This window comes from Trachurus trachurus (assembly GCF_905171665.1).
Source record: "Trachurus trachurus genome assembly, chromosome: 15".
In the NCBI taxonomy this organism is placed as follows: Eukaryota; Metazoa; Chordata; class Actinopteri; order Carangiformes; family Carangidae; genus Trachurus; species Trachurus trachurus.
In genome coordinates, this window is record NC_139906.1 from 12,733,502 (window position 1) to 12,757,765 (window position 24,264).

Consider the following 24,264-nt stretch of genomic DNA (forward strand, 5'->3'; position numbering starts at 1 on the left):
GTCACGTCCTCTGTATTTTTCCAAGAAAGTAACAAAAATGAACCGCAGCTTTTGTTCAGTAGAAAATTTACACAGCGAGTTGCACGCGATGGAAACGCAAATCTAGAAGGTGACACATGTTTACAGTTTGCTGGGTGATAGCTTTGTCATTATATAGGTGCATATATCATTAACCTTCACTGGTGGAGAAAAGTCCATCAATACTCACCTGGGGACATTATAGTCAGCTCTATTGACTTTTCCCCCGTCTTAGAAAATACAGTAATGTGATGGGTTTGTGCGGCTCAGGGTTTGTTTCCTTTTTTTCTTCTCATGTATTGGACAAGAAACATTGGTTCTTGCATTGCATGTAATTAATTTTTCTCCTGTTAGTGTAGATACATTCAGCAAAAACTCCTGGAAATGTTCAGTTATCCTTTAATTGATGTGGAAGTCTGCTGGCACTTTATTGAGTGAAGGCAGCAAGCCTGTCCTCTTTAATATTCATCTGCAAGAAAACGTTAATGCAAATGCAGAATGTGGAAATGGCAGTGTACAAGTGGAATTAACGGATACTTCGGTAAAAAACTAATTTGATGATGCCTTCAAGATGATGCAATTTGGATGCAATTCATAACAAGGTTTTAGCAAACTACACAGGGATGACTGGGGAGTGAAACCAGGGCAGAGAGGAAATTAGGCAAACTGCCTTTGGTTTACTCTCTTTCATTCATTCAAGAAGGAGATCTTGGTTAAGTAGACCTTATTAAATAACTGCCTTAATTTGCACATGCTACAAAGAAGAAATAAATACAGCTTAGTCTCCATTTCTCTTCCCAGAATTTTTCAGAGTTAGGGTATTTTATTTTCTTTTTAACCAAACAACAGCAGCATCAGCACAGTAATTTCCAGTGGGATAATAAATCACCTCTACCCTGGAGACAGACAAACACAGCATGTGTGATGGATAGCCAAGCTGTTAAAATGTGAAAACGCACAGTTTGGAAGGAGACAATACAGCGCCATGGACTATGCCAAGAGGCATTTTGCCAATATGAAAGTACCCATTATCATGAAAAATAATCTTTAGAGAAAAAGGTGATTTAAAACTATGTTGCTCAGGGTGATGACAATGATAGCACCATGAGTGAAATGAATCACTGCACGTATGTTGGGGTACGCAGCGCGTGGCATAAACTCATAATAGGCAAACCCACGAGAGGACCCAATCTATTTAACTCAGTGTTGTGAAAGTGGAAAGACAAATGGAAAAGGAGAGAAGAAAAAAAACAGGAAAGTGCAAACAGGTTGCAGCAGCTGAGCAGAGAGAGATACGAAAAGAAAACACAGGTGGGTAACAAGGCATGGGATCAGGGTGAGAGACTCAGGTCAAGGTAAGAGGCAAAATATAAAAACTGAGCTGGTGGAGTTGTGGGAGGCTGCGGTGCAGGATGGGAGGGGGGTGTTGGGGTGGAAAAGGCCGGGAATGTAGCTTCTCTTGTGGGCTAAATTGTGTGTGACTGCTTTGCGTGTCCATCATTTCTCTCTGTGGTCTAATTATAGTTGGTTCCACCTGGCTACACTGCTCTGTCCTCCTCAGTGCAGAATAATGGTAACATACGACCGCGCTGAGATTCAGACATTGGGAGTTAAAGCTGGAAATAATTGCTATTTGGAATGAGACAATGTTTTGAGTTTTTTTTTTCCTTTTTTCTCTATATCTTAGACTCGCTAAGCCGCATTCAACAAAATGCAGTTGTATCAACAGCTTTGCTTTTCAATTATTACACAATCTCCAGGACGTGTGCCTTTTTAAAAAAATAATTCAGAGGCTCAAATCATTAAAATAGAATAGAAAAAGACAACAATTGCCGATTGTAACCAGCCACTGTGCCTCTGTCAAGGTTTGCATTTGGCCACAGTGTTGAGAGCATGGTTGAGAGTCTGCAGGGAGTTTTTTTTTGTCTATACAAAAACAAAATGAACAAGCATGTCATTAACTACTTACACTTTTTTGGCTTTGTGGAATTTGTTACAAAATGTGTTGCATCTCCCAACTGTAGGCTAAAGTTAGCATCACCGTCCTGCTATTTATTACATTTGGGGACATTTGTACTCTTGTTATCTCAGACAGTGTTACATTCGCCAAATATACAATTTGTCCTTTTCTAAAAAGCTTTTTTTTCTTTTACAGGATAAAGAGTACAGTACATCTGATCGCACTGTTGCTCATTCAGGTACGTAAGCAAAGCAGGTTGTGTAAGAACAAAAAAAAAGAGTCTGATTACACATTTTTCTTTATCTGGGAATGATTAACTAGCTCTGCACTGTGACACACAACAGTTCTGATTCTTCTGTGTCTATTGCACAGATCAACTGGCCAGACAGCTTTAGTTTCACTCTTTCAGCTCAGTATCATGCATGCATGTACACAGTACATATACATGAATACAGTATCCAACAAGTGCAGTATGAACAGCTTTGACAGGTGAAACAATCTCTCTCTATTATTTAAACGAAAACTTCTCTAAACTTCCACGAGCTGCAACTTTATGTGGTCTTTTTTTTCTCAGCGAGTATCATTATCTTAGAGCTCAGCAGAGTGTAGACGGTCTTTCCAAACATCCGCGGCTCGCTTTAAAAACGTCTTGAGATCTAACAGGACTGCTACTAAGATGCATCACAATGAAAAGTCCCTGCCTTCACCGTCTAATGAAAGGGATGCTCTTCTCTTCCTCCATCAAGATAATGATGGAGGGAGAACCTGAATAATAAGAACTGTGAGATTCTTGCCTCCTACTTTTCTGTTATTGTCTGAAACTCATTTTAAAACTGTCATTCAGAGTAAGTCAAAGAGACAAAAAAAATGTTAGAAGAGAAACAAACACTGTCCAGGGGAAATTAAGGCAGGTACATAAGGTGAAGGCTTTGAGGTAACAGAGCTGATAAAAACAAACGGCTTCTCTTCAGGTGTCAATGTCCAATATGGTAACACATCCAAGAGACGCTGAACTGTGAAAAATACAGAGACACATGGAGTCCTTCAGAAAGCAGGTGAGAAACGCTGGCACACATTTACAGGAACAGACACAATTGCAAATTATTTATCACAACAATAGCATATTATTTCAGGTTTTAAGCCTAATTGTGCAACAGGGGGACGATGCTCAGTGCTACGCTGTCTTCCGTGGGCTCATTAGTAGGAAAGGTATTCAGTGTAGTCGTCTACGAAGCCCCTGCCACTTCAGGTGAGTGACAGGTGGTCGGCATCAGAATGCACGGTGAGGGTTTGCTTGACGGTACGGATAATTTGGCAATCATCCTTCAAAAACATAATAATCAACGTATTACAAATCCTGACAATTGTGACTGAGAGTACCGTATAAAGCAGTGGCAGCTGTCAGATGTTCAAAATTAAGCAATGGCGCTAATTCAACAGGACAAGTGCAACTTGTAAATGGAAAATGTAACAATCTGTCTAAATCACTTCATCAGTTGTCATTTGCTGCAAAAAAATAAAAAAGAATACACGCAAAAGACAAGGAGCATTTTGGAGTGGTGTGAATATACACTGTGAGAGGCAGAGGAGAGGATATAAATGAAGACTGACGGGCATGAGATCGTCCAACAGTGGCTGCCACAGAGGAGGAGGCAGATGCCAATAAATTTAACAGCGTCCTCTTCAAGTCACAGACATCTGTTCAATAAGGAGACAGAATCAGGAGCAGCTCAGAGTTACATCCATCTACCTACAGACACTTTCGTGACAGGAAACTTTTTAGCTGTCTTCAGGAGTTGGACAAACTGAGCGACACCGACAACACTCTGCGCCACGTTCCAGCGACCCCTGGTCACTCAAGGAGAACGAGGCAGGGCTTTCCCCCCCGAGAAGTGAGCCAGGCTTCACAACAACATGGTGTCACTTTAAATTCAGACTGAGGCCGCTCCAAGTCACTAGTGAAAATCCATTAAGGAAGCAACGCTCTTCATCTGAGGAAGCGTCAGTCATCACAGGCGGAGCTGCAGAGAAACAGGAGACTAACGTGCAGCGTGCAACAGAAATCCCACCTAATATCGCTGTTCAGTTCATATTATCTCTCTTTGATGCTTTGCTCACGAGTCTGACAATCGCAGTCACAGCCACAGTCACTTTCTCAGCTGCCAGTTGCTGTGTTGCCTTTGCTGATTCATTATGAAATCAGTGCGAGGTGAACATGCATTTAAGGTGTTGAGGACAGACTGAGATAACGTTTCATGTGAGGGATGAAATAGCGTTCTGACTGTGGGAGGTGAGACAACAGAATCAAGTAAGCATTTTATAACCCAAGCGCTCCGCCTAATGAAATACTGCCATGCGAGACATTTATTGCAGTGAACTTTAAATTATCCATGGAGCCATTTGGAAGTCAGATTTCCGGCCTGTGTGAGTAAGGACGTATTTTATGGCCTTCCACTCCACTCCACTTTCCCACATGGATATTGAATTTGGTGATATTACACAGCACATGTGACCTGTATTAAGTTTGTGAACAAACAAATGACGTTCTATTCTTGGCCAGTAGGTCAGGTGTCGGTTACACCGCTGTCCCGGTGCTGTGATTGTGTTAGCGCACGGAAAGACCTTCCTGTGTGACTGATGACAATCTGTGGGAGACTACAGCACAGAGCCGAGTACTGATTGTAGCGAACCTCGGTTCGTTATGAAACACGTCTCGGTTTAGTCACGTCTGAGCTACACCGAGTATTGACCACCCAAACACTGGGCAAGATTGTGGTTTTGCACTGGAATCTTATGAGATTTGAGAAACAACAAACAATAACAAACTAAATTATGACTGTAATCTCTGTGGATAATACCAATTTAAGGTTGTGTAATTTGCAGCAATCACCGCAACGAGCTATAAAACCAATAGCATAAACAGAAAAGCTAATAGGTCACGTTGGCGGTCATTTGGAGCTCATTTGAATTCTGGCAGCGTTATGTAAAAAGTCACACTCCGTGAGGCGGGTCATGCGTAGCTTTACAGATTATGGGGGATGTCGAGGATATGACCTCCAGATCTGAGCAGGGAGGCGCCCGCCCGCACAAACAAACTGCTACACATTACTATGTCAGTGGCAAAACAGACCTGTCAGGCATGTCACACTGCGGCGACGTTGAGCTGTGACTATTCAATCCTCTTCCCGGTCAAGTCCAATCAATTCCAGTGAATGGGCAGTCTGCTTAATATGATTCCATTTTCTGTGTCATTTTTCATCATACCCACCATGTGACTGGAGCCTTCGCCACCGACAAGACTATAACTCCAAGACAGATGGGTATAGATTTTATTATCTATACATACTTATCAATTAGTTTGACTGCAGCCGCCGCTCTGAGAGCAGACAGCTGCAGCTCTTCCAGCTTGTACTTTGTACTTTGTGCTTCCTCCTCTCCCTGCTCTTATCTCTCCTCTGATGAACCCACGCCGCCTCTTCCTTTAACTATCCTCCCTTCTTCACTTCCACGGCCTCTGTTCCCTTTTCTTTCACCGCCATCAATCTCTATCGCTCAACTTCAGCCTCTTCTCTTGATCTGGCCCCACTGCTTTTTTCTGCATCCCCATTCTGTCTTCGGCTTTTAAATTGCTGCCTTCCTCACAGAAACTCGTGAAATCCCACGGCTCTCTTGCTCTTATCCATATAAGTCTGTGACAGTTTTAATATGGCCTGTCATACCTAACTACATACCTAGATCAAGAGGCTGCAGAGATAAGGGCATGTGATTTGTTGAATTACACAGATGCATCGGGGCTGTGAGGGAGTGCTTCGGGTATTAGTGACTCATTTCTACAACCTCATGCCACGGGTTCAGTGAGAGCAGCTGGATAGAAATCTGCATTACCATTAGCTGCTGAAATAATGTTTGCCAGTCACTGCTGCATCTTCACAAGGACAAAGTCATGATCATGGTTCACTTGGTGCTCTCAAGTATTGGCGTTTGCATTATGTTGTCCATGTGAGGCCATTAACGGCATGTCACAGGGGTGTTTCTCTGTCAGTGGTTTCAAACAGAGAGGTGACTATCAGAATTCACATCAGATCAAAGCTCATTGTCTCAGCTTTTGTCTCCATCTGACGCAGGTGCAGCAGCTAGAGTCAGCACGGCGCTGCTAGTTGCTGCCAGTATCACTGAAAAAGAGATTTCCCAGTCCTATTGGGTCCAAACAAGTGCACACAACACAGGTGAATGCACACGCAAAACCAATACAATGTAATCTGGAAACTGGGTGAGACAGGAAATCAAGACGGGAATCCATTAGCCTGTTGTACGGGTTGTTTCATCGATATCGACTTGGACTGATTGCATTACGCAAGTGAATTTGTTTCTCTGTTGTTGTGTGCTTTATTAAAAGGCGAACACACCTTGATAAAGTAAATTTGTCTCGCTACTGAGACATAACCAGTTCTTGTTTTCTTAACATGAGCTCAAAGGAAAGACATTTCACTTCCATTCATACCTGCAAAGAAGCAACACCCCTCTTATCATGCGCTGCAGATAAATGCGCAAGAGGTCATCAGATACTGAGACAAACTCTGACATTCTGTTCATGCAGGGTGCGACACGATCAACGAAGCATTCATTTCCTAAAGAGGCCAGACACCAGGGAAGCTCAGCAGATGAGCAGATGCCCAGCAAGTTTGTCAGCTGTGAAAACTGAGTCATCGGCCGACTCTACTGCAACTCAGATTTTCATCCCCGCTGGGTGTTACACAGACAAGACTCAAGACTTCTAAATTCTCTAAAATATTTATCCGATAGTTTTCAGGAATATCTACACTACCAGTAAAAGGTCTTATAACAGCCACATATTTCCAGTTTTTACTGAAACTGAAACAGATCACCTCCAGCGGAGAACCTTAAATTGTTTAAAGGTAAGCAGGTAAACTGCCGACAGAAGCAAATGAAACCTTGAACGTTAAGTTAACCAATTCCTACAGGCACTCACTAGTGATTATCAACAAACCGTCCGCCTGTAGGCAGTGAGTGAAAAAACTGTTTTACTACACAGTCCAATTCTTTATTTGTGGTACAGTGATTTACGACCAGCACAGTCTCAAAAGGCCCTGGAGCTGGTTTAGGATGAACTGGACAGAAGGTGAAAGCAAAGAAACCTGCAAGTTCAACACGTTCATGAGAACTTCTGCACCGGGTGCTCGGACCAACTTTTCAAACATTACTATTGCAAGAGAGAGAGTGTCACGAATGGGTTCAAGTACTGGATGAGTCAAAGATTTTGTTTGGATTTAGTTCAACTAAAGTCCACTGTTGCTTTTTTAAATCTCTGGTTGTTTATTTGTTCTAGGCTTTCATTTCAGAAACACTCAGACACCGAGTTATGTAAATTTAAATAACAGTTAGAAAATGGTTTGGTTTGTCGTGCATCTCAAAAAATAATACAATTTATGTTCTGTTTGCACTTCACTTTTCTTAATTGGCATTCTAGTTGGCCATAATTATATATAACAAAATACAGCAGTGGAAGTAAAAGTAGAAAATACTCCAATGTAGTGCATTGGAGTGAAAACACTGCACTAGACATTGTACTAACAAAATGGTACAGAGGTTTTTCTGTGAAACATACTTTAAGTAGTAAGCATCTTTCAAGTAGCAGAATGCTGTGTGTACATATATGTTAGGCTGGTTTAGACCAATCAATATATATTTAGGTTGTTTAATTTATTACACCATATCATATGACATGTTTGGTATGTAAAATAAGACAAAAAGTACAATATTTCTATAATAAAATTGTAACGTTGTATGTTATGTACAACGTATGTTATTTGTATAAACAGTCTTTGCCCTTATTTTCATATTCAAGCATCATGAGACCAACAGAGTCAAAGCCTCTCACATCGCCCCTGTCAAGGTTCATTCAAGGCAAATATTAAATGCTCCATCATGACGTCACTTGAAAAGTTAATGATTCAACAGCTGATCTGCATGTTGCTCAAAACTCTCCTCGACCTCTCTCCTTTATCACGCCCAATACGTTTCTTACTTTCCTTTCAATACCCTCCACCTCTGCATGCAGTGTTGGCCAGTAACACAGCCTCTTGCCTCATAATGTTGATGGAAGGCTTTCTGTGCCATCTGCCATGTGAATTTGCAAATGCAGATGAAGTTGCATCTGTAAGGATGTTTCTGATTAAGCAAGGCGTACTGTGAGTAGCACAAAGGCAGGAGGGAGGGAGAGAAGAGACTCACGAGGAACAGTCAGGGGCAGGAAAACCCATCAAGAAGAAAAATCATGAGATGTCAGAGAGAGGTTCCTGACTACCTGGGAAGAGAAATAATTAAATATTGGCTTTGAAATCAAATCATATATGAGCCCTTTTAAATGAGGTTGGTGAAAATTAATTTGTATCGGATCCCAATAGTATTTTTAATTTAATCATGAATATTCAGACGTCAACCAGCTTGAACTGACCTCAGTCTCACTGGATGAAGTGAAATGTTGAAAGCAGACACGTTTGACTGGGCATAAAAATCCACTTTAACACAACATTAGCTTTCACAAATAAACCAGGCAGAAGTCGCCTGCAAATCAAATGTTGAATGGACTCTTGATTTAGGGTCCGTTAAAGGAAATATTTTGGTGAAACCCCGGCCAGTTATTTCCCCAGAGGAAGATTTTAACTAAGTGCATTAAAACTATAGAAATCTTAAAGGCATCCCTGGGGAGGAACAAACCTCGAGAGAGCCTTTTTTCCCCCCTTGCCAAAAGGGAATGGACTGAATCAATGGCCTGTCATTAATTGCAGGACAGGGTGGTATTCTTGGCTCCAATAATTCACTGAGGAAATGGCTGTGAGCATTATTGCACCGCACAAATCACACTGGCAGTTAGCTTAACTGATGGACAAGGGGGCGGCTGAGCTTGAATGTTCCAGAGAAATGAACAAGAAATCATACGTTTGAAGTGAAGCTCTATCAAAGTCACATTGTCTGATAAAAAAAAAAAAATCTAGTTACCCAAGTCCCTCCCTCTTAATGTCCATTCTGCTGTCACTCTCATGTGTCCTAGCTAAAGGACACAACAAAGGCAAAGTGATGATGCATAACCTGCCAAAAGAAGAGCAGTGAAAGTTTTACATCAAAATGTTGTGCAACATAAATGAAGATGAAGGATGTGGATCCACAAGAGGTACAGTAGTTGACAAAATGTTACATTGCAATATCAATATCAACTTTCAGGAGAGCCTACTGACTAGGGCTGCAACAGAAATGATTATTTTCCTTATGAATTATTCTGCTTTTTTGTAAATACATTGACAAACTGTTTAGTTTGTAAAACGCTTGAACACTGTGAATTTTAACTCGCTTTTGCCCAAGGGACCATCTTCAAATTTGTTTGTTTCTGACCAACAGTCTAAAACCTAAAGATATGTAGTTTATTATCACATAAGACAAAGAATAGCAGCAAGTCCTCACATCTAAAAACCTGTGTTTTGTATTTATGCTTGAACAATATCTTTAATCTATTATCAAAGCAATTACAAAATAATTTTCCCTGTTAATTGACCTAACAATTAAACAGCATTGTTTCCGCCTCCTGTTGATAAATGGTTATTACATCATCGTATCAATACAGTGATCAAATAAATAAATCAGTATTCTCATTTGCTCATGTATTTGGAGCTTTTTCCAAAATGACTCAGTCATTGCCCAAGTAAAAATGTTCCATATGGTCATGTCACTCAACTGTATCTAAATAGCAATATATTAAGTTGTTATTTAAAATCTGTCACTGCCAGATTCACTCTATATCATAACCATACAGTACATAGCAATGTGTTGTGTAATGCACAACGCTGCCCCTCCATCTTTAATAGGTTTATATTCCCTAAATGCACTCGCAAATTACTGGGATTCCAATTTCTTATCATATGTTCTCGTCTTGATTTAGAGCAAATGAAAACTGAAAATAGAGCTTGTGTTAGCGTTTGTTTATTTTCTCTTCCAGGCTATGAAGCAAAATAGAGAAATTTTCCCTCCCAGCACTTTATCAATGTTTGGAGAAAGAGAGAGATTTACTCAGCGTGTGCGACGGCTCACGCACCCACACACATAACAGGTACCTCATAAAGTAAGGCAGCTTAAGAGCCTATAGCTGCTCAGGCATAACACTTTCCATGCGTACAGTTTGGAGAGGAGGGAGGTAATGAGTCAAATTATGTTGCTAAATGGAAGGGCCTGGTGCTCTGGAGTATAACACTGTGAAAAAGTGACCTAAGGGGCCCTGCACTTTACTCTCTCTCTCTCTGCTGATGGCTCGGATTCAGCTGGGATTTTATCAGCAAAGGCTAAACAGGGTCCATCACTGTCCATCAAAGGAGGGGAGAATTAGGCTGAAATGTCACCTCTGTCATGAATTTCACAAGCTGTTAAACGACTGCTAAGGTATATCTATTGAAACACCCATATTATCTATGATTTAACACACTATTTACTGAATAAAACACAGTTCTACTTGATATTTAGACATACTGTATAAGAGCGATGAGGAAAAAGGTGCTCCAATTGCTTAATTTTTTCTAAAGTTACATTAATATAATTACCAGGAAAAATTGGAACATTATTTCCATTGATGAGACAATTGAGGGGACAAAAGACAGACAGGGATAAAAGCCCCACTAGGGGATAGATAATTGAGAGCATTAACTTTATTGGGCCTAAGTTGATGTAGGGGTGGGGAGTAATGCAATCATTGGCTTTCTGTAAAGTCGAACGCTCTGTGGGTCTGATTTAAACGGCCACATTAGGGATTTAAACACAGACGGACAAGATGGATGGAATCTTAAACATGCGAGTTAATTGCTGTTAGCCATAAAGACAGGTGATTCATCAACACAGATGTAGATAACATGACACAGTGGGCTGCAGACTAATATACCGAATACCAAAATCAATCACCGCGAGTCTCGAGCATGTTGCAAATATCAGAGTAAATTGTGTGTGAGAGAAACATCAAGACTTAATCATGTCCCTCATGAAGGCTAAATAATGACTAATGGCAAATTACTTAAAACATTAAGCTTTAAAGGGTTGTACATGAGGAAAACTCCAGGGGTGATTATGTTAATGGGAGCACATTTCCTCTCCTCGCTGCTTCAAAGTGAAGCCTACACAGGTGGATTGATATTCCAGCTCGGAGACAGGCAAAACAAAGACGCCTGCAGGGTTAGTGTCAGGCCAGTTGCACTCGGTGCGTGTGTGCATAATTGCGTGTGTTCACATGTGTTTATCCAGCTACCTCGTCTCTGTGTCTGTGTGTGTCTGCATTTTTTATCAGGGTCTGATCCAAGTGCCTCCAGATGCAGCTGCCATTTGCTCCCCTGCCAATCAAAGGCTGCAGCAGAATGCCAGTCCCTCAGAGTCCTGGTTTACAGGCAGCTTATACCTGTGCGTCACTATTGGTGGATGTGCACTGAGCTTAACCCCTAAAGCAGCAACATCACACAAAGGGAAGATTTTCCCACAGAGAAGACAGTGATCGGTTGTGAACATTTGTGAATTTTGTTTCATGATAGATCACATAAAAACCAGCAACCGAGGACTGTTAAGGGTAATTTTGGTGCCTCTGACAATGCAAATTAATATATAAAGTGAAGAGGGAACTGTGCTGTGTGGATACAGAATAAGTGGAAGCCATTAACTGTGTTTGATGAGATGAAAAAGGATTATGACTTCAGACAGACTGTTCCATATCCTCCTAAAATAAATAGATATTAAAACACGAAACTGAAGTGTTATGGAGTTTTTAATCCAGAGGGGGCATACTCTTGTGCATTTACGAATAAAACACACATTTATCACTGTGGGGGGTCAAACCAGCTTCTGCACAGATAATGACTTTTTTGTAAAAGGATTGGCATCCTGTTAAATTAAGTGTCTAAAGGTTAGGGGCCTCTAACGCACTAGGTTAATGGAAAACACACCAACAGGGGAAAACAGCAGCTACTGGAGCTACAGTGCTGTCCTGACTGATGATCCACCCTAACCAACAACAAAGGTGAAATGAAAAAAAACAAAAACAACGGACGGAATGAGATACTGACATCATCTGTGACATTTAGTCTCATTGAGTTGTTGCCCAGCGGACAGCTCAGAAAAGGCCACTTGATTGAAGCACATAAGACATATAGACCTACTGTACAGTACACTGGTGTTTTTCATCCCGGTAATTACAAATTACATCTCAGGCCTTTATCAGCTCCAATCCATCTGGAAGAACTATTTTTGTTGCTCTTCTTATATTTCAAAGCGCAGACTCAAAACCAGCAATAGATAAAGAGAGAAAATCCGGGGTAATGACAACAGAGCAATAAACGGCTTTAATGTACGTCATGGAGAAATGCATCCGTCCCAATTGCATTGCTGATTCTGGCACAGATTAGCATAGCCTGTAAAGAATTGCTGATATCACTAAAACAGGCTATACTAATTAAAGCCAGAATCATCAATTCAGATCTTCGGACACGTTGACCCCTAGAAATGAAAGAGAGGTTCGGGCTCCAAGCGAAGCTGAAGTTGGAAACGAATGAAACGTTAGCATCAGAAGGTGAGGAGATGAATGGGAGGTAAAACAAGAAAGAAAGAAAAAAAAGCACATGAGAAACTGGATGTTTCCTTTATGTGGAAACACAAAGAAGTTTAAACGTGATAAAATCCATTTATCACAAGCTTTAAAAGCGTTCTTATTTCATGTCTCATTGAGGGAAAATGGGGGAATTAACAGTTTTTGTTTTCACATCACTCAAGCTGGCTGTTGGAAACACTTCCAGTTTGCAAATCCCTTCGCCCGCTTCAACACATGGTTCAGTTCAGTTGAGAGCAGCACGGGAGCAGAGGAGGGGGGTCCACGGGACAGATGTCCCCTCCTCCTATGAGCAGTCTTTATCACACAGGAGTCATATCTGTGAATTATACTGCACACAATGCATCACACCAGGACGAGCTTCTCAGTAACACTCTGCCTATAATGGATGGCCTGGTGGAAGAGAAATGAAAGGAGCATAAGAGGGGGGAAAAAAGGAGAAGAGTGGAGAGGGCGGTGGTGTGAGACAGAGAGAACAACCAGGGAGAGAGTTAGGAAGGTACAGTTTGACAGAAAACAAATGAGCAGAGAACTGCGTTTTGAGATAAGGAAAATATACATTCTGCCTCAGACCTCAGCTCAATTAGAATTGCCCAGTGTTGACTAAGCAAAATACAGCAGAGAGGAAAAAGCAATGACTACCAAAGATGAGTCAACAACTCTGATAATGAAGCTGCTTTACTGGCCTTGATTCTTCTCAGACTTATATGTCAAAGAGATGACAACCCCCTGTGTTTGGTTTGGTTTGCACTTTGAAGCTGCGGTGAATAAAGCACTGGAGAGTATGCCTGTTTGTCAGAATTGTCCAGTGAAAAAATTGGCACTCAAGACACTCTGCTCAGAAGTCTCAATCCATCTGTGGCTTAACGAACACAGAGGCTGCAATAATTCACCCTCATAATGATACAAGGCTAAGATACAGTGTGCGGTAGATACAGTTGACCGATTCATCACAGAGGCATCGTGACGCATGCCAAGATTTCTATCACCAACTTTGAAAAGGAAAAGATTCCTGAGGGGTTGTGTAAACTAAATAACTAAGCTGGTATGACAGCAGGTTTAAAGAAGAAACGTAAGAAAGAGTATGGTTTTCTCCTTTTCAAAGTGGTGTATTGAGGGTTACTCATGCAATTTGTTAAGTAATTCAAGAATTGTGGAAGAAAATGCATGTTGGAAAAAATGAGGAATGTTCCTGCCAGGATCGTGTTTATTTTCCTTCCGACCGTCATCTTCTTATTTGGTCTTTTGCCACTGAACTGATGAAGACGTGTGGATTAAAATTATGGAAAAACATGAAATATGAACTCCAGGCCCAATACCATGTCACAGGTGAATATATATGGCTTATACAGTTTGGTTATTCAGTTCTACTAACTATTAAATACTAATTTGATGTATTACTAAACTGATGATGAGCAAGTAAGGTTTTTAAAGTACAGGAGATATGATGGGAATAACCTGATCCAGCGCTGATTCACTTGCATTATTAATGACTGAGCACGTACTGTATTGACGGGAAAAATAGTGTCTACAGCACAGAGGAAACAGCAACAGGAACATGTCAGACCCACACTTAATCTGTACTACACAGACAAACATTGAGCAACAGAAGCAAAGAGATTATCAGCAAATTAAATTCAAGATCATTTCAGCACTGGTTTAGAAAAGAAACAGACTTAAAGCCTAAAAACACAAAGACTAAATGGCAAAATATTTCTTTTTCCCCCCTCAAGAAAATAAGCCGCAGCCTAACAGAGTATGACATCAACTTGTGCTGCCTTGTCCAACTCACAAACTATTAGTGCTAAAAGCACTAACTGCTGGTGTGATGGAGTCATCCTGTGCTAATAAAATGTAATTAAGTGTTGTTTTAAAACACTTTTGTGTGTTTTCCAGAGCTGTGACCAATTTTTATTTGTCCCTTTTGTACTTAAGAGAATATGTAATATCCTGTAAACTATAAAGTTTGTGAAATGAGTTTACACTCAAATTGAATTATGTTGTTAGGAACCTATATGATAAAGGTAGATCCAGATTGTAAATGTAATGTATTTTGGCTTTGAGGCCTAACAGTAAAGAAATATTTAATATTGTGTGAATAAAACTCATAAAAGCCAACAGCCAACAAAGAGCCACTGTGTACAATGTCTCCATTAAAATTCCTTGAGTGTCTTGAGGGAGGTGATATTGTATAGGTTTTGTTAAATATTGCAAACATGCACAGAGGTTAGACTACATTACATGCTGTGTCTGAAAAACATGTCCACCGGGTGATGGAGGAGCTGCATGAATCGAAAGCCACTGCATATAAAAAATATATTTATGCCACAGGAGAAAAAGCTGGAGAGATACATCTGGACATTGTCTCCAGCAGGTATGGGACTGCATGTTCCAGCAGCTGAAAGGAAAGATAATAAAACCAGGGAATTTTGTGGAGGAAAGAAAAAGCAAAAAAAAAAAGAAGAAAAAAAAAAGAGAGGAAGCTGAAAGTAGAAAGGAAATTAAAAGTAGCAAAAGTTTTGTTGCTCCTCACAACAGGTTCTGAGAGGTTGAAGTACACATTTTCCAATTTGTCTTTCACTGTCGGCGCGCTGTGAGGAAATGGATGAAATAATCGGAACATTAAAGTGGGTAGTGGCAGTGGAAAAGGCTGATAGGGCAGCTGTGCCTCACTTCTACAGTATGAACTAAACTGCTCCCATACACCAACTGAACACCACTTGACCCACAGATGGAAGCTGAAAACATATTCACAGTGAAGACGTGGCAAGCAGAAGCCACTCCAACATCATTAGAGTTTAGGGAGAAAAAAAAGGCTTAGGAAGGTGCAGCTGTGGATGAGAAAGATAATTTCTAGAAGATAAGGCCGACGTTGAAGGATACTGAGGGCACAAAGTTTATATACTGGAGCTCACGATTCTTAAGATAAAGGTCTGCTGATAAGAGTTGGTATGTTCATTTTTCTAATGCAGTCAAAGGAAGTACAGGAGATTAAAAAATATCTAAGTTAAAGAAGTTGGCGAGGTTAGGAGACGGTTCAGAGTCCTGTGGAGTAATATGGGTTTTTTAAACTTTCAGCTGCTTTTATCAAAGTCCAGACAGTTCACAAAGGTACTGTAAGAGTATGAGTTTAGAGCAAACAGTGCCAACAGGGGGATAATGACATTTAAAAGAAGCTCCTGGAAGGCACAATAAGTGGCCAGACATTATAGGACAGGTGCAGCAAAGTTCTCGAAGATAAACGGCGAACGGAGGGCAAACTTCCCGCAGCCGGAGAACTCCATCACAGAAAAAGACAGATTGCTGTGGAGCAAACATATTGACTGAAAGAGGCAGCAATTTGAGCGAAAGCTGCCTTTGGACAAAGCAGTCGGTGGATGAGCTGGTAAAGTGCAGGAGAGAGACTTGGCTAAAGGGTTGTGCAATATGGCGGGAAACCAATTTAGACTCATTAGGTGCAACATATTATGTGCCATCATCAACCCAAACCACACAGGAGTGAGCGAGAGGGGAAAAGAGAATATGGAAAACAGCAACACAAATAATATCCTGGAGTTATTGCTACATATCAAAAATACCAGCTGCATCAAATCAAGACAATAGAAACTCACAAGGTTTTTGCTATAAACTGTAAATGGGCCAAATTCTTGTGTTTTGTGGGAAGATAATGACAAAAATGTGTGTGCGTGTGTGTGTTAAAAGGATAAAACACAAAGTTTCATCACAGCACATTACAGAAGTTTATCACGCAGCAGAGTATCTATAGCTCACTTCAATGACAAAGCATTCAGTCTTAACATGACAGCACCTCAAGGCTCTTGAATCAAGAATAAAACGTCAACAGGAACAGTATCTGCACCGTGGAGAGCTGTGGTACCTTCCCTTTCCTTAACACCCATTATTTCATCAATCTGTCCCCAGAGGCTTCACAAGGCCAGACTCCATCTCAGCAACACCACGGCTGTCCCCTCAAGCAGCTAAGACATAGGACACACACGTAAGAGCCACACAAGAGCTCTGCACGGACAAAAATCAGCCTGGAAAGGACAGGACACTTGGAGAACACAGGAGATTTCTGGCCACATATATGATGTGTGACCTGATGCATGTTTTTTTTGTAGTGATGTCCAACCTGTTTGCAGTTTCCACTGTGCAACAGGTGGACAGTCAAAAGCAAAATGTCCCATGACGATCAGCATCATCTCTGGCTTCTTTTTAAATGATCACTTCTCACCGACCCAAACCACATTCTTCATTTTTCTATTTTTGCCTCATTAAAACAACTATAAAACTATTGCAAACAGACAGTTTAGTTAAAAATGACAAGAGAACAACAGAGTTGTTGAACAAAAAATGAACAGCAGCCAACTGATTTAATGAAGACGCACACTCACACACACACACACACACACACACACACACTGTGACAGCAAAGAGAGTAGAGGTTAAGAAAACGAGTCAATTTGCATCTATTTCTGCAACGTTTTGCACAAGCAGCAAATGTCTCAAAAGCCGTAATTGGTAAAAACTGTACTTGAACAGAAATAGTGAGAGGAGCTGTCTGCGTCCTGTCCAGACCTTCCTGTCTCAACAGATCCAAATAAACGCTCAATATTTACATCTTAGTTAAACCAAAGCTGTTCAGAAACTATAGGTGTCGTGCATTTTGCACAACATAGAATAAAACGGTTTTGTCAAACCTGCTACACTATTTTTTTTTAACCTAATTTAGTACTCGATGTGCTGCTGTGTTATGTAACTACAGTACGAAAACATCATTTTGGAGCTGATGCTGAATATTAAACGGCTTAGATCTGAATTTGGGTGGAAAAACATAAACGTGATTAGTGTGCTCCTAGAAAACACACATCGCTGACAACAGCTCACACACTTAGGATCCACATCTGGCACAGCCGAATAGTCCTGAAGGAGGCTGAAAACAAACACAGCACTGTTTTAAAAAAAAATCTATAATCCCCCTACAGTTTCATCAAAACATTGTGTGGACTTGAGCAGAGTCTGCTTAAGTTTAAATATGCATGTGTGCATCGGCGTGTAATGGAGTTGTTAGATGGGAGATTTCCTAACTTAGCAAAAGATTACTCTGTAATTACAACTCTGAGCCCGGGAGAACTGCAGCTGAATACCAGATAGATTTTTATGATGTTTGAAATACTGTAACGCTTCCTACAGTAATGAAGTCCCACTGGACCGGTTCCCTTCACTGTAACTCACCTGTCTCACAAACACTCCCTCAGTTCCTCTATGACAGACACGGCTACGATAGCCAACAAGAAACCGACTGTAACACGGGATGACGGGAGAATTATAGCTTGTGGCTTTGAAAAGTGGAGTAAATGCATTCTTTATGTAGTTATGCAGTTTTGATTAAATGATATGGAAATCCTATGGAAATGAGGAAGTGCTCCCTCACTCTCACACACAACTACAGGACAAGATGTTGTCGAAGGATTTCGGAGCTCAGCACTTGTTTTCTCGACTGAAAGATGCATTTTTGCATCCGTGCAGGACTTCTGATAAAGATTCAATAAAGAGAACATTTCATGTAATTATTGTAATTTCTCCGCATCACCTAGACGTCACTGAGCAACAAATTAGACCTGGGGAAATGTCCTATAGTTCCTGAATCATCAATAATAAACATCCATGCTTGAAAAGATTTCTTCACTGACCTCTTCAATTTCAGGTTTCGCATGAACAACGTTCCTTGATGCATTTCAAACCTTAAATCATTGATTATAATCTGCCTCTAACATGCTCAATGTCAAAAAAAATCTAACTCTGCCACCATGGATGACACAGATAAAACATGGGGCAAAGACATTACTTTGGACAGGTAATCACATTCTAAGAAATGAGATGACAGAAATGGTTTATCTGTGGATTCCTACACTCACACGCCAACGTGCTCATCCATGTCTCTTGTATAACCACGTCTGTGCCTCCTGTTACTGCAAACCCAAATTAAATGCACACTGACTGAATTCTATCCAACGCTCGAGTGCTTTTAACCACTCCTGCTGTTGTACCCACGCTCGGCGATACGCTGGGAGACAAAATGCAAACCCACTGAACTCTGTACGGAGCACCGACATTGACACACTACTTATGCACTATTTACTCCATGACAAATTAGCCTTGCCATTGGCCAGTTGATGAAAATTATTATTATTTTTTTTTATGTTTTGCTTGATTTTAGTGTTTTCTTGTGCTAGTTTCACTTACAGAGATTGCATTGATTATTGCCCGAGGTTGTCTGCTCTCAAATGAATGCACGTCCGCTATCAATCATCCCTCCATTCATTTCAGTGTAAGACCTGATTTCCATAAACAGGCGCTCTAGCCAAAGGCGACTTCATTCAATACTAAGTTTTCAGGAGCGCTGAGGGTAAAGTTTTATCACAGAACAAGTTTTGAAGCATGACGCACCATGTAGGTAGTCCTATCACACAAAATCAGCCACTTGTGCCCAGGGGATGAATTCCATTACTTTCAAACAAGGTTAGCGTCATTGCTCTTGACAGGTGTTTTCTTTTGTACAAAAAAACAAAAAAAAGTGAAAAAAATGCAAAAGCCTTTTAAATGTGGTCAGAACGACTTGTAAACTAACTGTTTTGAGGCAAGTTTGAGGGCAAGGTTAATAAATAAAATATAACACACATTATTTAAATAAAAAAATATATATTCTACTAGAGTTACTATTTTCCCAGCAGATGAAACCGGCTGTCGAGATCTGCTGCAAGGTTACCATTTTTGTCACAGTAGAAAATGATTCATTGAAATCCCAGAATATCTGCTGTCAGGTCACAAGTGGCAATTCAGCCTATAAAACCAAAACTGTAGCCTTTCCAATTGTGTAGCTAAAACACACACACACACACAATTTCACACATCTATTTCAGACACTCGTGAACTGACAGTCCCTCCTGCAGCACTAATACTTTGCCTTGAGTTTTATTTCTAGGGTTCTTATTATGAATCAAACCTCTTGTTTCAATTAAACCAAACATGTGCTGTGTTTTGTTTCTCTGAGCCTCTAATCACACCACACATCTCATTTATTATTATTGGTAGTAGTAGGAGGAGGAGTCATGACATTGCTGTTTAGGTATTGAGGTTGTTGTTGTCAGGCTATCAACATTATGTTTGTTTATTTGTTCGGTCTTGTGCGTGCTGATATTTAGTTTCCACAGGTACCGGTAATAACTAACAGATGGATTGCACTGACCGCTCAGGACTGCTGCCCTATATGGGCCTTCGCTTATGCTAATAGCGAACTGCCAGGAATGTGCATCCAAATTAGGATCAAACATGATTCATTAACATCTTTATGTTGCTGCCTACAGAGGTTTGGTTTATTCTCATTCAGAAAATACTTTTTTTTAAAGAGTCAGATGATTCTGTGTATTTAAGCCCATCAACTGTTTCACTGATCCTACTACTGTTTAAAGTATAGCCTGTGCAGCCAAAGCCTATTATTTTTAAATCCTCTGTGTCATACGTGCAGTTGTGTCAAATGTTGCCAAAAACTATTAGAAGCATAAAAGTGAGACACACACACCACATGACATTTTCCCTGATTATGATTTTAAAATGTCATTCTAGTCTATTTTCACACTTAATCCACTTTGCTGCCAGAAACACTCACTACAGTCAAGTATGTGTTAATCCACAGCTGAAAGTAGTCCCCTGTCAAATTCACCATTGAGACTTAAAGTTTACTACAAGTTATCGACCTGACACAGCAGATGGTTTGTTATGCAGGAACCATCTGGGAAGGTTTTGTGAGAGTTTGGAAAAGGGAAAAGGGTAGGCACTCTAACAAAAACATATTTGGCAGGTGATTGGATGAACCATCTGTCGATAATCGACTGTCACCGGCTAATTTCAACCAATCAGATTCTTTTTTCACCACTACGGGAGTTAGTCAGAAAAACAAACTCTTACCATTTAGGGGGGAAAAGCGAAAACATGTGTTAGATTGAGATAAACCTTCAGAGCCGTTTTCTGCTCCTCTTTCAAAAAATAAAGAAAAATAAACAAATTTATTTTCATCAAACATCAAATAATTTTTTTGAAATTTCCTGAGCATTTTTGTAAAGATTAACTCTTCGGGAGGAAGGAATGTGTTTGGGGCCAAGTGCCACAGACAGGGGAGTGAAGTAAGGACAGATTGAGTCCTTTAAGAGGATTGGCTGACTTTGGCTAAAGAAAATATTAAAACATTTGTGAATGAGGTCATACACTATATCTGGCCTCAGCATGGCCATGTGATCGCTTTCTCAGTGCAGATATCAGAGTGGCTGCAGTTGAGACATTTCATCACGAAATGCAAACAAGGGACAAAGACTCAATCTTTAATGACTGATCAATACCAATCACCATATCTTTTCCCACACACATGCTCACTCACAAACACCCGTATAGGCACATGTGTGGAAATTGATCCTCTTGAAGGCTATTTCAGATAAAATATCGGCTCATGCTTTGGGAGATCAATGCTTTAGGAAGGAAAGAAGAAAAAAAATCAACATTGAACTTTTTTTGGTCTCTCACAGGGAGCAGAGATTAAAGCAGATAAAAAAGACTTTGGGTAATGTGTTCTGTTTTAGAGGGCTTCATTTAAAATGTCTGACATGATGGCTTGGAGCAGCACATCCTGCCAAACGTTGACAAGGGGAGAAGAGATGGTGTCATTTGTGAGTATAAGGGATTCACTGACTCTTAACTCACCAAATGTTTTGGGGAGGCGAAGTGTCTGGAGGTCACCTTTCAGCGGAGTGCTTTTCGGTGTCCATGCTGTCTACTCGGGGTGCGCCGTCGTCCTCCCCCAGTTGGATCATGGCGTCTGAGAGGCAGACATGGGGGGCAAAGGGGGGGCAGAGCAGGGGAAGGAGAGGACAGGAGAGAATTAGTTAAAGAGGATGTGCCCAAATTAGGAAGTGGAACACCTATACCACACTGTTTCATTAAATATTTGAGTGGCAGGCTTCAACAGATGGGAGGGCCCAAAACGCTTTGTCACTATAATATGAGCTGAGATGACTGCTCTTGCCTCTCAAAGCCAAAGCGGAGCCAAATGTCCTCAGCGGACGGCTAATTTGTACATCATTTCATGCATATCGCTGCCAAATAGCTCATATTGCTTTGTAATCTACCTCAACATCTGCAGTGGTGTCAAAATCTTTCTTTATGCTTTCTTTATGCGATATGTTTTAATCAAGGGTCTACTGGAGTACTGTAGCTACCATTCCCCACTGGATAATATCTGTCAAAGGGAAGAATGGCATGTCTTCATGTCTAGGGAAGTGTTCATGCCTTATATAGTCTTGGTCTAGTAGAGTTGCCTGCTGCACATAGCTGTATCTGGCCAGGGGCTAAGGAAGCAGACCTTATGAGAGCTCATTAAAACAAGTCTTCAAGTCTTAAGAGACAAATATGAATGTACTACAAAAAAAAGAGCTTGTCATTAAAAATAATCAGAAGTACTGGAGCAGTTCCCAGACTGAAAAATATATTTATTAAAAACGGAAGTCATTGTTGGCCTGAATGAGTAAATGAAAAAAGGGCAAGAGAGTGGAGCGCGGTCAAAGCTGGGACTCGATACTCATATTCAAACAATTCATATAAACGCCTCCAGCGCTGTGAAACAAATGAGCCCACCACTCTGCTTTTCATGTTGCATTTACAAATTACACCTCAAAGGTCAATCGAGGGAGTTTTTCTCCTCTACTGGGAAGTTGCATGACATTTCTGGGCGAGCATGAGCGGCGACATCTTATTTTTTTTATTTTTTTGTAGTAACGCTGACATTTTAAGTGGCTATGTGAAGACAAGAGTAAAGGCAGGTTCAAAAATAAAAATCCACAACTGTTTCCTATAGTGTTTCATAAAAGGCACTCAAACAAGACGACCTCACTTGGCCTATCTGCACCACATTTTGACTGAGTCTGGAGGGGTGTACTTAAGTGAGCCATAAAGAGAGGACTGAACGATACAATTACCATTTTCAAGTTTCCACTTTAAATCTGTAACAAGACTTGATCTGAGTCTCAATTTGCATGAAATATCCCATGATTGAGGGGGCTTTTCCCACAATAATATGAAATAGTAATTATCCAGATAGAGAATATGAACGCACAATAGCTCATTATCAATCTGAACCAGAAATGTGTCATACAGTAACCTACATGTGAAGGCCACTCCTCTAATGTAATAGATAAAAGGTCAAGTAATTATATAAGCTTTAGTTCTTAGTCTCACTGTGAATTACTCTGCAGCAGAAAGTCTTGAACTGTTCATTTTCCATAACGTAACAGTGAGGAATATGAGAAGAGAGTCGTGTTTAATTAGAAAACTTTTGTTAAATGTGAGAACGTGCACACATACACCAGGTATGTGGAAAGCAAAGGGACAAGTCATTAATCACCACAACGATTCCCTTCACTGAAAACAAAATGTGTGATATTTGTGTGCTGAAAGGCCGATCCTTCACTCGAAATTAATCACGTTAGCAAGTTAACATTAGCTTTTTGTTAGTTGTTTCAGTTAGTTACATAATCCCTACACCTGGAAGTGTAACAATTGGATTTATCCTCATCTCCAAATCTCCAAATGCATCTGTTAAACACTAGGCTGCATTTCAACTCGGTGCAACTGGTGCATGCACGACACAACAGTATAACACGCTGATTTCATGTGCATTAACCTCAGGCCAGCAGAGGGGACTTACAACTGCTGCACTTAGGCCTCTACAAAATCAGGAAAATCAGGAAAGGTCGGCTTCTGTAGATTAAACGAAACCACTGCAAATCTCACAGCACTTTCACTCCCAGTCCCACCTCTGTCTTCTTCCTAAATGGGATCCCCTTATCTCACCCAGCTGCAGTCCAATGTAAATCTTCTAGCAGAGCCCTTCAAATTTATTGGCCAGAAATACATTGATATCACCTTTCACTGACTGTTTATCCTTCCCCCATGAGTGAGGCACAGCGAGAACAACCACACAGACCCTTAAAAAACCGCCCTTGATTAATGTGTTTCGGGATTTACAAGCAAAATACCCGGTGTCAGGATGATTTAAGAGCTGGGAAACCTGTTGGGGCATGATAAAAATGGGGCTACAACTTCATTGAATGTTTAGGTAAAAGAAAAAGAACGTTTACCGAGCCTCCTTCTGATATTAAATATGAAACAACATCTTCACCTAGCAGCAAATATTTCATCCGGCTGTGGTAAATGCTACAAATGACTGAGTGTCTAATCACCTGCTTGTAGGGGCTGCACAAGAGCCTGCGCGCCTCACTGAGTGTCTTACAAATGGCTCCTTCTTATTTTTTTTTGATGAAGTGATACTGTGGAGGAGTGTATATTGTCTCCAGCTGTAACACTGCATACAGGAATGTGTAAGAGCAAGGCTGTGTGTGTGTCTGTCTGTGTGTGTGTGTGTGTGACATAGAGAGGCAAAGAGACATGCAAAGAGACAGACGGAGGGAAAAGTGTGTGTTTCTTATGGCTGAAGCACAGTTAAGATTCAGCCAAGGTCATCCTCTTATTTCTGACATACATGGAGCCAGACTGAGCCTCTCACTTGGACGCTCTCCATCTGCTACCACTGATA

General features: G+C 40.7%; 1 protein-coding gene across 1 annotated transcript in view; it reads right to left on the reverse strand.

Annotated features, from left to right (window-relative positions):
• Positions 1-21,472, reverse strand: part of chrm3a (cholinergic receptor, muscarinic 3a) — a 48,938-nt gene extending 27,466 nt beyond the window's left edge. Inside the window, exon 1 of the mRNA XM_083988278.1 lies at positions 21,378-21,472. The gene's annotated coding sequence lies outside the window, so the exon portion shown is untranslated. The remainder of the gene's footprint in view (positions 1-21,377) is intronic.
• Positions 21,473-24,264: the final 2,792 nt, after the last annotated feature.